Below are 16,758 nucleotides of genomic sequence, written 5' to 3'. Positions count from 1 at the left end.
TCTGTGATCTTTAGCCTCTTTCCCTGACACATCCTCCGGTTGAAAGACTAACAAATCCACATGAACAGAAATCTACCCAAACAGTCCAGCTCTTTCAATATCCTGAAGAAAAAAAACAAAATTTTTCACAGTGCTCTGTAAGCCCTGCATAGCCTCAATGTGAGACATACTTTATGTGAAAGCACATTCACTTGCAGGTCCATATACACACATGCACCTGATGTCCTTTTCCTCTTTAGACATTTGTTCCCACTTTAGAATCTGCTTTAAATCTGTGTTGAGGTTATAAGGAGCAGGAGGAGCCAGGTGGGAAGGCGGGTGGGAAATCTGATGCCAGCCAGGATAGCGGCCTACAGTGGAGTCGATGATGGGAGGAACCATGGTGGAGATGGGGCCAACGACACTAGGGGGCCGACTGACAGAGACAGAGCCGATGGAAGAGGAGCCCAGGATGGAGACAGAAAGCCACAGAGCCAGGGTGACAGCGAGGATCCTGAGGACCAAGGTGGAGCTAGAGGTTCAGGCGACCAAGGCAGAGGTGTGGAACCGGAAGACTGCAGTGGAACCGGAGTGACAGAGGACCAAGGTGCAGCTGGAGGAAAGGAGGAGCCCAACAGAGATAGAAGGACACGGTGAAGCTGAAGGAGTGGAATTCCAAGGGGAATGATGGTCGACAACTGATGAGTGATGAGGGAGCCTGGTGGAGCCAGTGGGATGATGGGCCACAGTGGAGACGAGGGAGCAATGAGCCAAGGTGGAGCCGATGGGATGGAGGGCCGAGTTGGAGTCCGGGTCTCCGAGGCTGAAGACTGAGACAGGGGATCCTCCAAACCCAAGGTAGCTGGAAGCTGAATATCAAGATGCTCATCCAATCCACTGGTTTTGGCATGCTGAGTGTGAGCTGGGGTATCTTCAGTGGCCAGCTGACACAGGGCCAACGGACTGGCTGGCTGAGGAGGGAGTGGGAGTCTGGGCAGGAATCTTCCTGACGCTGGTGATGAGGAGCTGGCTGACGGAGGATAGCTTGGAGGAACCAGCAGACATAAAGGAGAGCTAGGCGGGACCAGCGGGGTAGGGAGAAGCCAGTAACAGCTCACCCTCATCGGTGGGAGGGTGGGCGCGGTCACATTCCATTCCCTCGATTTCCACAAGTACTTCCACGGCGATACACAGAGTTACGGGCTCACATACCAGGTCCTGGTCAGTCACATTTTCGTGCTCGGGTTCCTTTATCCTTCGGATGATGTTAGACTGTCGCTCTTGTCAGGGCTGGCTCTTTTATCCCGGCAGGCTCAGGCTCTGTGGCTGCAGTTGGCTCTGGTGAGTGAAAGTGGGGCTGGTGAATTGCTCCTCTGTGGTGTCGATGTAGAGCGGAGATCCACAATTCACCAGCACCAACTCCACAAAATCCTCTTGGGGACCTTTCGCTGTCAGGCATGCTTTACACTGCTCGCTCAAGCTGGTGACTTAAAATACACAGAGCGAGCAGTCGGGGTAGTGCATAAGGCATGCCAGATCTAAAAAGTCCCTGATGTGGTCCTCCAGTGAACAGTCCAACTGCTCCAGGCATAGGAGATGTATGGCTAGCAAGTCCATTCCGGGAGAGGGGGAAAATAAATAAATAAAACAAATCAGAGAATGCTGCTATATCTTCACTTTTCTAGGTCTGCTATTCTGTCTGCATGCTGGCTGTCTCATCAAGTGCACGATGAAGGAGTAAAGTTCAAAAGGAGTTTTTAATAATAAATCCAGGAGAATATCCACAAGTCCTTAAACAATCAGTATCAAAACCTCAGCAACATAAATCCAAATAATAGCAGATGATGAACAGAGGGAAACAGAGAACTTAAACTCCTTACTAAGGAGACAGATTAACCAAAGAACTAATGCAGGAAAACCAAAACACAACAGAAAACAATTGACAGCTAGAAACTTAAAGTACTTGCATTAAAATTATAATTAATGCATTAATTACTTTCATGTTATAGGGCTGATAAATGACTGATATTAATATGTTATACTATTTTGTCTAAAATATAATATATAATAAAATATACAAAAAACAGTAATCAGCCATTTTAAAAGGCATCATTACAACATGAATAAAGAATAGTTATTTTGATATGTGCTTTTATGTTTTATGTTTTTATTTATTTTTGATTTTAGTGTTTCTGAAGATTAGCTTTTAGGGAGCATCAGATGATGGCAAATACATTAATTTAGCTTGAACTATTAAATATCCCAAATCAGCCCTTACAAGTAAAAAAGTGATAGTGCTGCTAACCAATATGCTACCAATATATTGTGTATATTTAAATAAAATGTGGTGACTTCCATGATACTAGAAAGATCTAACACAGCATTATGCATAGGTCCAATAGAGTTTGACTTCATTGTTCAAATCTGAATTAACAAAAGCATCTTCAAATGGTAATCTAAATATTAAATGAATATTGAGTGTTTGTAGCATTTGTGTTGTATCCTAACTAGGATCTGTTGACACAATGTTAAAGTTTTTTAAAAAGGGACTCATAACATGTGAATGAGTAGGAGATTTCGATAAATTTGAGAATGATCAGTTTTCCGGACTGATTCAGAACAGAACAGAACAGAACAGAAATTTTCAGGTAAATAATTTTCAGTTAAAGTATCACTTTAAGAAAGTGAATGTAACACATTTTTCTAATATGCCTGTAAACACATTTGCGTTCAAAAGTTTGGGGTTAGTAAGATATTTTAACATGTTTTTAAAATAAATCACTTATACTCAGCAAGGCTGTATTAATTTATAGCAAATACAGTAAAAACAGCAGTATTGAGAAATATTATTACAATTTGAAATAGACATTTTTTATTTTAGTAAATTGTAAAATGTTATTTATTCCTGTAATGGCAAAGCTGAATTTGAAGTAGACATAAATCAAGTCTTCAGTGTAACTGTATATGATCATATATAAATTAAATGTTGAAAACAGTTGTATTGCTTAGTATTTTGTGATTTTTTTTCAGGATTCTTTGATGAACAGAAAGTCCAAAAGAGCAGCATTTTTTTTAAAAGGCAAAAAACTCTACTGATTAAATTATTTACAGTATTCAGTCTTCACTAAATAAAATTATTATTTTCTTTCAAAAAAAAAAAAAAAAAAATCTTACTGACCCCAAACTTTCCAAAGTAGTGTAGATAAAATGAAAAAGGGGAAATAGGGCAATGCTAACCACCACCTGCTTTTAAATTTCCGTCACACATATTGAGCACATTTGAAAGCACACTAAGAGACAAAAGCCTGGATTTCCAGTTAATCTAAGTAAATACCAAAGCATCATAAGATGCCTGCAAATTAGCCATCACCTGACAGTGAGCGTCTTGCTCGTTTAACCTGAAAAACCAAACTGTCTACAGCTCTACGGCAGGATCCCGAGGCTAGTCATTGACACGTGTTTGGCTGTGAGAATGACTACATTAGTATCTGTGAGCGTGTGTGCGTGCAGCTCTGGGACAAGAAGGTTAACAGTTTCCAGTTGGCCGCTCTGGGCATGTGTTGAACCCTGCACTTGCGGTCCCTGGATCTTTGATGTGGGAGTGGGTGAAACGTTCAGGAAACTCAGCTTGTCGACAGAGCGATTCTTAATCAATATGAGTTTTACAATTATGTGTCTGCAAAATGAATGAACTTACATTTGTCTAGTAACTGACCAACTTTTAACTAAAAAACGGCAACATATCATGTCAGGACAATGTTAAGACATCAAACATTTCCTTTAATTACACATGAATAAGAAGACAGCAAAAAGATGGCAGTTTTGACCACTTATCCAACAACAAAAAGCGCAAAGAAACTAGCAAAAAATCTAAAACTTGAATGCAGAAGTTGTGTGCACAGTACCAAAGATCTGGTGGTCTCATGCTAAAGCATGAGTTATGAGGCTTCCTTCTTAAGCTTCCTCTCAGAAGCATGTGCATGTGTGTGTAAGTGTGTGTGTTCGCATAAGGGGGTGGAGAATTAGTGAGCTACGGGGTGAACAGAAAAGTAATGACCCACGGGAACATGTAGGAGTAAGTCTGGCTTAAGCCCAGGTAGTTCTGCACATCTGCATGACATCTATACACAAACATACACCAACAAACAACACGCACACACACACACACACACACACACACACACACAATGGATCTCAAATTACTCATGGACAGTAATGCTGTGGTTTCCAGAGAGGAACAACTGAACTTGAATAGGTATTCAACCTTGTTCACGTACAAATGCGTTCAGTGAATACATGACAATCTTCTCATCTAACGGGGTTAATGCAGAATGTTTACATCGATGAGAACACAGAAACATATTTTATATATATACATGAATGCATTCTTATTGGCACGTCCACTCTGTTCCAAAACCCATTGAGCTTTCTATGGAGGAACCATTTTAAAGTGTTTAAGGGACACTACTTGTGCCTTCTAAGATACCTTGTTTTTGCCAAATTTTAAAGTAGCACTGAATATATCCTTCTTAGAAAAGGCAACAGCATAATGCTCAGTAAAAAACAAATAAAAAATCTTAAAATACACATTTGTATTATTAATATTCAATTAATATTAAACTGAATTAAATATAAATACTACATTACTACTACTAAGTGTACACGTAAACATTTTGGATTGTGATTTCTTGCAGAGCTGGAATGTCATTTGTTGGGCTGGTTACACATAAATGCTGCTTGGCTTGAAAATATAAATCCAGACTTATTTTGCAACAGCCTCTCTGGTTCACAGGCAATCAATGAGGGGTAAAAAGGAGAAGGTGATGAATTACGATACAAGGACCTTTTTCTCACAAAACAAAGTGCATATTTTGACTACTAATGTGTCATTTCTAAACACATAAAGTCAGCCAGGACTGTTCCAGCAGTGGCTGTGGAACGCGTGTGATTTATTCCTAAAGGAATGGGTCTTGGGGATCAAGTTATTTTTTCCTTGTCAATGATTGGCCTAATTGGAGACATCAGTATAGGGTGTCAGGGGATGTGATTTAATTCCATTTTAGGAGGTATGACTGCCCCATTGTCAAGTAGAGTTAGGCCTCTTTGACTGTCAGTGCTGCAGAAGTGAAGAAGGAAAAATTAGGGTCTATTCTGCAGTGGTTTTAAAGGTACAGTGCATCAATGAAAATTCTATCATCATTTACTTTCCTTCAAGCAATCCCAGATGCGAATGACTTGGTTTCTTCTGTGGATTTATAGAAAAATAATCCATCTCTGTGAGTCCATAAATTGCAAGTGGATAGGTCTCTCAAAACTGAGGCTTCAATAACCACGCAAAACAAACACAACCCATACAACCCCAGTTGATGAAGCAATGTCTTCTTAAGCAAAACAATAGGCGTGTGAGAAAAATACTATGAAATGCTTTCAGCCATTCGTCATGCGTTTATTCTCACATCGATTTGCTTGAGAAAACATTGATTCATCCACTGGGGTTGTTTGGATTACTGCCATGTTTACCTTGTGTGGTTTTTGAACCATCAACTTCAGAGGTCCCATACACTGGCATTATAGGGACTCACAGACATGAATTATTTTTCTAAAAATCTTGAGAAAGAAAGTCATGTACATCTGGGACAGCATGGGGTCAGTAAATTAATTACTTTTTGAGTGTGTGTGTCATTAACTGTATTTAGCACCATTCAGTAGAAACAACATTCACAAATTGGGAATCTTCATTTTTTATTTGAGAATAAGCAGAAACTTGGATTTGTCCATATAATAAATGACATACTAGGTTGATTCAAGCTTAAATACTGAGTGAAACACAACATCCAGCATGCAGTGTAATTCAAAACAAGTTTATTTTTGAATTTGGGTGGTCATTTTGTTTCACTTTGGCATTGTTTGAGGCAACATTGTTGCAAGCGCACCTCCCAAGCATTCATCATTGTTCCCTGGAAGGGCTGGCCTTTGCTACTACCCTCTGGGGCGCCACACAGCAGCGCAGCATACTGGAAGGCTACACAGAAAGAACAAGAGAGCTGAACCATTTCCCAATTTATGATCTCTTAGCCCTTTAAAGGTTGATTTAATATTTGCCTGAGAGGTTCTGGAAAGCTTCCCAAAATAAAAAAAAGGAGTAGAATGTTGTTTAGATAACCTTTAATGCACTTGTTGGTGAATTGTGTCCAACAATAAGTAGTATTTATTAGTCTGGGTGAAGTGGAGGGGGACTGACACCATTGAGATTCAAAGAGGCTTTGCATGGGAGTGAGAGGTTCATAGCCATAGCTTCTAATGAACCATGTTTCAACACACATTTGCTCAAATGACATGTGATTGGGATGATGTACAGCAAGTTGGGAGGGAAGAGTCCTGAATTGCTTTTCCAACTGCTCATGAGAGCCAGGTTACATAGTCAGGTTATATTCGAGTCACTTTAAATAATAAAGCAGATGAGATGTGTGCACTCAGTATCCAAAGCAAGCTGAAGCTAGCGCTGCCAAACCACCTGGATGCGAAAGGAATTTATCTCATTTATAAAATTAAAGAAGTGAAGGCCAGCAGTATAATATATGCCTCCAAGTTGTCTGAAAACATTTAGTATCTAAACACTGATAAATCACCACTTTTATTTGCCATGTGATTTCATTAAAAGTGACTACAAAAAAGTCCTCCATGTAGGCTGGATTCGCTTAAATGCTGATCCTGTGGATGAAATTTTGCCCTTCAAGTCTTAAAAAAAAAAGCCTTAAAAAAAAAACTTCTAATGATGGCACTTTTGGTTTTGAATGTGCCAAAGCCTTAAACACATGCTCAATATTTCAGATGTCTGCCAAGTATGATTAAATGTGCAGAGAAACAAAATTTGTGCTGTAATTCATCTGCAACAGGATGTTCTTGAGAATGTTCTCCATGTATTAAAGAAGCTTTTATACAAATTAGAGAAAATGGCCCTCACTGTAACATACATCCAGGTTTTCTCCTACAGCACTGGCCCATAACACCCGGTCTTTGGCCAATAAATGAAAATTCCTCAGCTCTTTATATCGGGAGTTTGAACCGTGGCTGCAGGAGAGACGCATATGTCTCCACAGATGCAGGCCACTTTAAATCAGCACAGGTTTTCATGGATGTTTATTAATGTGTTTCCTGGAGGGACTTTTTTTTTTTTGCAAACAGGGCAATAATTGCACACTTTTGTGTATAGCCAGGTAAACAAAGAAGAAACTGCTCTAAAATCAGCTGAAATATCTGCTGGATAAACAGGGTGATTGCCAGCATGCCCGAGTGGTTTGTTTCATAGTTTCATAGTTTGTTTCAAGTGTAATTTTGGACTAAACCGTGACATTTAGGGCAGCTACCTGAGGGCTTCAGTATTGACGTCAAGCGACAGGTTATTTTAAGCAGTAGGTCAAAGGTGACCTATTTCTTTTACAGAAAATTTTGCCCCAACATGGCAAGCTGAAATCCATGTTACAAACATAAAAGCCTGTTTTTAACTAATGGACAATGGTAAAAGCCTTCATCATAAATGTGTATAGTGTGTCTGGCGCTGCAGTGGACTTTCAATGATGTGGTATAGGAAATCAATACATTCCATTTCTAACTCCAGACCTATTCAAAGAGCAAATAAAAGGTGCTCTACTGTGGCAATGCGATCAATTTGTTTATCTAAATTACTGTAAATTACATCAGGAGTGCTACAACTCAGATTTCTGGATGTAATGCAAAATTGCTTTTTTTTTTTAAAAACTATCTAAAATACTTTCCAGCCTCACTGGAAAAATGTGCCTGTCATGAATTGCTGCAAAAAGATTTTTGCTTGCATGTTTTGCGACACTTTCAAAGTGAAATGTCAAGAGAGTGGCACTAAATGTGTGTTCAGTTTTATCATAAATAAATGAATGTGAATCTGGCAACTTCTATTAAAAGTTGCTTGTTGTACATATTATGTCAGTTTGGAAATGTGAAAAGTGCTCTATGCTCTATTGGTTTTGAAAATAAATTACCTAAATCTAACCAACAGAGTAAGAAAAAAAAAAAAAAAAAAGCATTTGAATGCAATTTTAGCTTAGCAAGTCTTTGAGCTCTTTTATAATGACTTGCATTTCACGAGATTCGTACCTGAGTTCTCCACAATGCAAGTGCAATGTTGCATCAGGTGAGCTACAGAGAAAGTTTACTATAACAAAAGTGCAATTACATATGGAGCTGGTTATGTGATGCAAACATCAAAATGTATTAGTTTACAAATCATTTACTATGGTAATGTTTTGAGGTCATATTAAAGCTGCCCCGTTATCATAATTTGTGTAAAAAGGAGTTTCTGTTTTACTGCAATAAATTAAATGTATAGATTTTTGGAGTTTTGGAGCAAAATAGTAGGTAGAGTTAATTTTGGATAATTTCTGACAAACAGCGTTTAAAACTAAGACACATAGCTTTCTTAGACTTACTTTAACAAAGAACGCCTCAAGGTTACGTATGTAACCCTAGTTCCTTGAAAGAACGAGACGCTGCATCGCAAAGCCATACTCCCGGCACCTCTGCCGGCCCTTGCTTCCCTACTCGAAGCTGAAGCCAGCTGCACGGCACCACGTTTCGTTCTTTGTTAATGTAAGTCTAAGAAAGCTATGTGTCTTAGTTTTAAACGCTGTTTGTGAGAAATTCCTTTAAGGAACGAGACGCTGCGTCGAGCGCTTTGGGGAACGTCCCTGACGAGACCGACTCTGAATATCGTGTGCAATCTGTCCATCGGAAAGGCGTGACGTCACGGCTTGGATGACGTAACGACCAGGAAGCTATAAAAGCACGTGCCGTGCAGCTGGCTTCAGCTTCGAGTAGGGAAGCAAGCGCCGGCAGAGGTGCCGGGAGTATGGCTCTGCGACGCAGCGTCTCGTTCTTTCAAGGAACTAGGGTTACATTCGTAACCTTGAGGCGTTCCTTTTCAGGAACTCGAGCTGCGTCGAGCACTTTGGGGAACGATGTGCCCAGACTTCCAAAATCCCTGCCTAGTGTGTGTCCGAAGAGCACAGCTAAGGCGAGAGAACAGAAGAGCCCGGAGTGGCTCGCATATCAAGGTTGTAGAATCTGACAAATGTAGAAGGCGTGGACCACCCCGCAGCGTTGCAGATGTCCAAGAGGGACACACCTGCTGAGAAGGCCTTAGAGGCCGCCATACCCCGAGTAGAGTGAGCCTTGGCCCCCAAAGGAGGGGGAAAAGCAGAGGACTCATAGGAGACATTGATAGCCTCGACTATCCAACAACTTAGGGTCTGCTTGGTGGCAGGAGAACCCTTTTTAGTAGGACCGTAGCAAACAAGCAATTGGTCGGATTTTCTCCACAGGGCAGCTCTTTGGACGTATGCATCCAGAGCTCGCACTGGACACAAACAAGTTAGCTTTTCCTGGTCTGGCTCCTGAAAAGGAGGAGGATAAAAGGCCTGCAGTACGATAGGTTGTGATGTAAAAGAGGGAACCTTCGGAACATAACCCACTCGAGGGTATAAGAATGCTTTGGCCATACCAGGGGCAAAGTCTAGATAAGTAGGGGCCACCAAAAGGGCCCGAAGATCTCCAACTGTCTTTAGTGAGGTGATTGCCAGTAACAGGGCAGTTTTAAGTGTCAGATGTCTATCTGAGATATCTTGGATTGGCTCGAATGGAGCTTTACAAAGAGTCTCTAAAACCACAACCAAATTCCAGGGGGGGACACGGGATCGTACTGGAGGTCTCAGCCTCAGCACACAGCGGAGGAAACGTGTAACTAGGGGGTGTCTACCCACTGACTGATAATTGAAAGGGACATGGAAAGCAGCTATGGCCGCCACGTACACTTTTAAGGTGGAGTGGGTTAACCCCACAGAGAGCCTAGCTTGTAAAAACTCCAGAACTGTACCAACTGGGCAGTTAACAGGGTCAAGGTGGCGGTCTCTGCACCATGAAGTGAAGAGTTTCCACTTCAGGGCATACAGTTTCCTCGTAGAGGGAGCTCTGGATTGGAGGAGGGTCTCAACAACCTCGGTTGAGAGACCAGCTACTAACAGTTGTGCCCCCTCAGGGGCCACACCCACAGCTTCCACAACTCCGGGCGAGGGTGAATTATCGTGCCCTGCGCCTGTGAGAGTAGGTCTGTCCTGATCGGTATCTCCCACGGAGAGCCGTCGAGGAGCGAGACTAGATCTGCGAACCATACTCGGCCCGGCCAGAACGGGGCTACTAATAACAGACGGACCCCGTCCTGGCTTACTCTCGCCAGAACTCCCGGGAGCAGAGCGATAGGGGGAAATGCATACAGACGAAGCCTCTTCCAGGTCTGTACCATAGCATCCAGTCCCAGAGGAGCTGGAGAGAACCAGAGGGGACATTGCGATGTCTCCTGAGTCACAAAGAGGTCCACCTGGGCTGTGCCAAACACTCTCCATATCTGCTTCACCACCTCGGGGTGAAGCATCCATTCCCCGGGCCTCGGCCCCTGCCTCGACAGTATGTCTGCTCCCACATTCAATCTCCCAGGAATATACACTACTCTGAGCAAGAGGAGTTTGCCCTGGGACCAGAGAAGGATCTGGTGTGCCAGCTTGTACAAGGGGCGTGAACGCAGACCCCCCTGGTGATTGATATAGGAGACCACTGATGTTTTGTCGGTGCGTACCAACACATGGTGACCTCTCAGGTCTGGGAGGAAATATTTCAATGCTCGCTAGACTGCTAGCATCTCTAGGCAATTGAAGTGAGTGAAAAAGTGAAAGTGACATTCAGCCAAGTATGGTGACCCATACTCAGAATTTGTGCTCTGCATATAACCCATCCGAAGTGCACACACACAGAGCAGTGAACACACACACACTGTGAACACACACCCGGAGCAGTGGGCAGCCATTTATGCTGCGGCGCCCGGGGAGCAGTTGGGGGTTCAATGCCTTGCTCAAGGGCACCTAAGCTGTGGTATTGAAGGTGGAGAGAGAACTGCACATGCACTCCCCCACCCACAATTCCTGCCGGCCCGGACTCGAACTCACAACCTTTCGATTTGGGAGTCCGACTCTCTAACCAATAGGCCATGACTTCCCCCTAACATGTCATAACATGTTGATGTGCCATGTCAGATGGCGACCACTCCACAAACCGCGGGTAGGGTGGCCACTCATGACCGCACCCCAACCAGTGAGGGACGCGTCTGTCGCTAGCGTTACACGGCGACAAGGAGCTCCCAGCACCGGGCCCTAATTCAAAAACCAAGTTTTCTTCCACATGTCTAAGGCATGAAGGCATCGCCGCGTGACCTTGATAACTCGAAGTGGATTTCCCCTTGTGGGAAAAACCCTTGGACTTAAGCCACCACTGTAGTGCAGAAGCGTGGCCAGCACCGCGAGGAATGCTGGTGAAGGCTCCCTCCTCAAAGAGAGCCCTCCGGGATCGAAGCATCCACATTGGCAATCGCTCTCAATACGGACAGTCGCCCCCCTCGAGAGCCGACTCAGCGTGCTTCGATCCCAGGCAAGCCACGCACAGTGTGTATCCCCACTCGTAATGTAGCGATGGCAGGGAGGAACACACAATCTATAATGTGCTTTGGAATCGCCCTTTATATGTTTGGTCTTTTGCTTAACTTTAGGCATATTGAGCTGTTTTAGCGATCTTTTAATGGCTAAGGGACAGACAACAATAAATAGGACCAACGGGACAGACTTTTGACATGCACACACAGAGCGCTTGCTGACAGACGCGAAGCTGAAGCCAGCTGCACGGCACGTGCTTTTATAGCTTCCTGGTCGTTACGTCACCCCGCCCGTGACGTCACGCCTTTTCCGATGGACAGATTGCACAAGATATTCAGAGTCTGTCTAGTCAGGGACGTTCCCCAAAGTGCTCGACGCAGCTCGAGTTCCTGAAAAGGAACAAAAGGCTGTTTGACAAAATGGCAGTTGACAACAGTTGCTAAGGTAGGATTGGTCACCAGGTAATTGCATACATACAGTTTTTTCAAAACCATTACAAGAGTGGTATTATGTGCTTCCTCAAATGACTAATCAGATTAAAACTAATTCTTCCTATATTTAAAAAATAAAATAAAAACAATAATAATCTCACAGGACAGACTCTATTTCATAAGGGCAGACGGTTCTTTTTTCATGCAGTATAGCTGAAGTTAAAGCTACTGTAGAGTGCATGATGAAACAGAAGAAGCAGAGAACTAACATACAAATGTATAAAAACCGCCATTACTATAAAAGAACATTTCAGTTTTAAAATTGTAAAGAGAACTGCTATTAGTAGCACGACTTAGCCAGAGCCTTTCCTGGCGTTGTCAAAAGAAGCTCTTTCTCTGCATCACAAATTCCTCTTAATTTAGAGAGCAATTCAGTGCTCATTCATCTTCTGTTCTAATCCAAATACAGATCATGGCACTACCCCAAAATGGCATTCGCTCTTGGCACACCAGGGGTGAGATTATCTCAAGCCTCTGAAGTCACAGTGAGCCTCTTCAGGCAGCAGAGGATTTTACACTCACAACTCTGAGGTTTGGGCTCAATTTCTCACATGCTTGACTGGTATCTTCTTTTCTGGGTGTGACTCTAATTTTAGCTTTGCACACCTTACATCTTCCTCTTTTTATGCACAGTTTCCTGAATGGGGTTTGTATAAAGACACATTAAAATGTATGCAAAAAGAAAAGAAAAAAAAAAGCATGTTTCTGAAACAAGTATGCAAGAGGCATGTTATGGGCGTCATCCTAAAACAAGTTCTGTTCTCTACAGTTGCAGATTCACTTGAAAAAACTGTTAATTAACTAAAAAGGGTAAATAAATCAATAATAAAGCTTTTTTACTCTCAATGCAAATGCCATTCCAAACCTGTATGACTTACTTTTGTTTTATGTGTCTTTTCTATTCAATAAAGACAGACATCTAAGACTAACTTTACTTTCCTTTAATAAACGTGTGAGCCCCCAATTGTCACAACTCTATTCTGAGGAACATTGAAAAGAATGCATTTATTGGTAACCAAACAGGTTTAGTTGTCAACTCAAGTGTTGAAAAAAAGAAATTGAAGGAATATTTGCTGTTCTATACCACAGAATTTCTCTATAAACAGAGAAATTCAGCATAAAACATTATTTTGTGGAAAACACAGTGATCAAAATTAGAGAACATAACCACTGTAGCAAGATTGAAGATGACAACTGTCAGAAATGAGTAGGAAGCGTAGAGGCCCTTGCTTTGAATGACTTCAGCACATCTGCGACCAGAGGATATATATACTGCTTTCTCTCACTGCACTGGTGTGATCTTGGTCCTCACTTCTTTCAGTCTCTTCTATAGTTCAGCAACTGTGGTGAGTTTCGTAGCCATAACTTTGTCGCCAAGGATTTCCCAGAGATTTAAAATTTGGTTTAGATCAGGACTCTGGGCCAGCTATTTCATTAGTTCATTGCTCTTAGCTTCATGGAACTGCTTTCCCCACTTTGCAGTGTGATGGGGAGCCATATCTTGCATGAAAATTACAGGCTGATTGAGATATGCTTGCAGGGAAGGTACCACATGTTGTCGCTGAAGGAGGTTCTGATAAACATATGAATTCATGCTGCCATGTATCTATTTAAGACGCCCAACTCCTGTTGCAGAAAATATCACCCAAACCATGACACTTCCTCATCCATCTTTCACTAACTTCAAGTTTGACGCTGAACAAAATGCTGTTGCAGGGTTTCAGTCACCTTAATGCAGCCTACCATCTTGCAATCTCAGTGAAAATTAGAGGAATGCTCCAGTTAAATAAGGTTTGTTATATGATTAAGGAAATTAGAACTACAGATTAACACCAATCATTTGGAGGTATCTGTTATTCTCAGATTCCAATCAGAGATATTTTTCAAATTTATCATTTATGTTTTTTTATACTGTGCTTCAGATTCATTTATGAAAAAATGCTTAAAAAAACGTCCCTTAACTCATGTTATGAAAAGTTTTATTAGGATCTTGAAATTTAGGAAATTGGAGGTTGTTCTTTATTTTGATCTCCACTGTAGACATTAATATAAATTCATTTTAAAAATGTTAATTAAATAATATTTACAACATTAACAACAAAAAGTTACATTGAATGAATCTGTCATTAAACATTTCACACATGACATGGGAATGAACATATGACTGGATTTCAAGCACTTTTGATACAAAAACAGTTTTATCACCACATTAACATAAAGGTAAACACAAAGAAAAATCTATTGTTTTATGTTTTTTTAAACATGTTTTATGTTTACAGCTGTATTATTTATTGCATTTATTGCTCACAATTAATATTTATTAACTACTTTTAAATATGAATAAAAGTAAATAAACTGTTTTAAATGTCAATTTATGTAATTTATTTCAAAAATAGTCTAATTATTTTTTTTAATACACGGATAAATGATTTCTTCATTTATTTTTAAGTGGCACTCCTATTCTGACATAACAATCTAAATGAACTGCTTATTCACCAATGGTTAATAAATTTTTGTCAGCACTACGCACCGTTATTTTCATTAAAAATGGACATGATCTGTCAAATCAATAAGATGCATCAAAAGGCGACTCACAGAACAAAGGTACCAGACCAAGTGTCAACAAAAAACGGAGCGCAACTTTGATGGGGTTAAGCGACCCAATTATAAAGAGAGAGAGAGAGAGAGAGAAAACCCTATCGCTCTATTGTTTGGTCTCCTGAGTGCCTTTGAGAGAGCTGTGTAGAGAGGAGCACTAAGTATCCATTTAGTGCACAACACCCAGACAGTGCAATGGAAATAAGCGTGCCTTTCTGTCAGGAGTCAGAACAAGAGATTACATCACGCCAGACTTGAAAGCAGCAGACCCAGACAGCCACTCGATGAGAGACAAAAAGAGAATCTCTAACCAAGAGGAGGATGATGTAACTTGACACATTTATTGTATTCTGAGCATGGGAGGAGCTCAAGGTAATTGCTAGCCAAACATAAAGCTTGGATATTTACTGTATGTTTGGTGGCGGGGAACAAAAGATGCGCCATTTTAAGTTTATCGACGCATCCTGTCATGCCTTTTATCATATCTGCTGATTAACAATGCTTTTTAAAGGCAACAGGAAAAAAGGGAAATAATCAGCATGCTACCTATCTCGCACAGCCAGACCCCAAATCGAATAACGCAGCCAGGGAGACTGATTACCACATGTGAAAGAGAGAGAGAGAGACTGACAAAAATAGAGCTTTAATTTCATTAGAAATGAAGAATCATGTTTCTCAACATCAGCAGACTTTCAAGGCTGTCAGGGGATGTGGGCCATGGAAAAGATCCGCACGAGTGTAACTGCCGGCCACACAGAGGTTAGCTGCAAAAATGCCCTATTTCAGCACAATGACATAATCACTTATAGGCACAAAGGCTTGCTATGTTGGGTGCACCCTGACAGACCTACACACGGGATGGACAGGAAGTAAAAGCACACAATAGGAAAGGGTGTGTGTGGGCACATCATCATTTACTGACAGTAACAGAACGGGCAACTGAGTCAATGACTCCTATATGAATACATAAATATTGCATCTGTCATCCTTGAATATCAAGATGTTTGCATAAATGGATTTATTAGTAGCCCATAAACTGCCACTAAGTGAATCAGGAGTTATGATTTACAGCTTTAACCTCATACAAAGAGGTTAAATGTGGTCATTCAGTACGTGGAAGGGGAATGTAAACTTTACGCTCCAAAGCTTGGAGGAAGTGTGACTGTGAAATTAAAGAGTGGCTAGGAATTATGAAGACAATCAATCAATCAATCAATAGACAACACCTAAAAAGAAATATTTCCCTCTTTCACAGCAGGGAATGAGCAAATAGATGCACTCTATTGTTCAAAAGTGTAGGGTCGGTAGGATTTGATAATGTTTTTGAAAGAAGTCTCTTATGCTGAACATTTTATTCAATCAAAAATATAGTAAAAATAGTCATAGTAATACAATTTAAAATGACTGTTTTCTACTTTAATATGTTTTAAAATGAAAATTTTCCTGTGATGGTAAGCTGAATTTTCTACAGCCATTACCTCAGTTTTCAGTGTTACATGATCGTTCACAAATCTTCCTAACATGCCTATTTGCTGAAAGGAAATAATACTTATTATTATCAATTCTGTAAACAGAAAAGTGCAAATTGAAGTGGAAGTGAAGTGAAGTGACATTTAGCCAAGTATGGTGACCCATACTCAGAATTTGTGCTCTGCATTTAACCCATCCGAAATGCACACACACAGAGCAGTGAACACACACACACACACACACTGTGAGCACACACCCGGAGCAGTGGGCAGCCATTTATGCTGCGGCGCCCAGGGAGCAGTTGGGGGTTCGATGCCTTGCTCAAGGGCACCTCAGTCGTGGTATTGAAGGTGGAGAGCGAGCTGTTCATGCACTCCCCCCACCTACAATTCCGTCCGGCCCGAGACTAAAACTCACAACCCTTCAATTGGGAGTCCAACCCTCTAACCATTAGGCCACGATTTCCCCTAGAATTCTAAAGCTGCTTGATATTTTTGTGGTAACACTGAAACATTTTTTCCCCTATGATTCTTAGAGGAATAGAAAGTTTAAAGAACACCATTTATATGAAATAGAAATAGGCTTTTGTAACCCTAATGACTCCACTCACACTAATCAATTTTATGCATCCTTGCTGAGTAAAAATATTATTTCTTTCAAAAAGAAATCCTACTGACCACAAACTTTGAATAGTAGTCTGTATAATGAACAAT

The sequence above is a fragment of the Carassius auratus genome, chromosome 37 (genome assembly GCF_003368295.1).
Source record: "Carassius auratus strain Wakin chromosome 37, ASM336829v1, whole genome shotgun sequence".
NCBI classification, from domain to species: domain Eukaryota; kingdom Metazoa; phylum Chordata; class Actinopteri; order Cypriniformes; family Cyprinidae; genus Carassius; species Carassius auratus.
Note: the sequence above shows the minus strand (reverse complement) of the source record.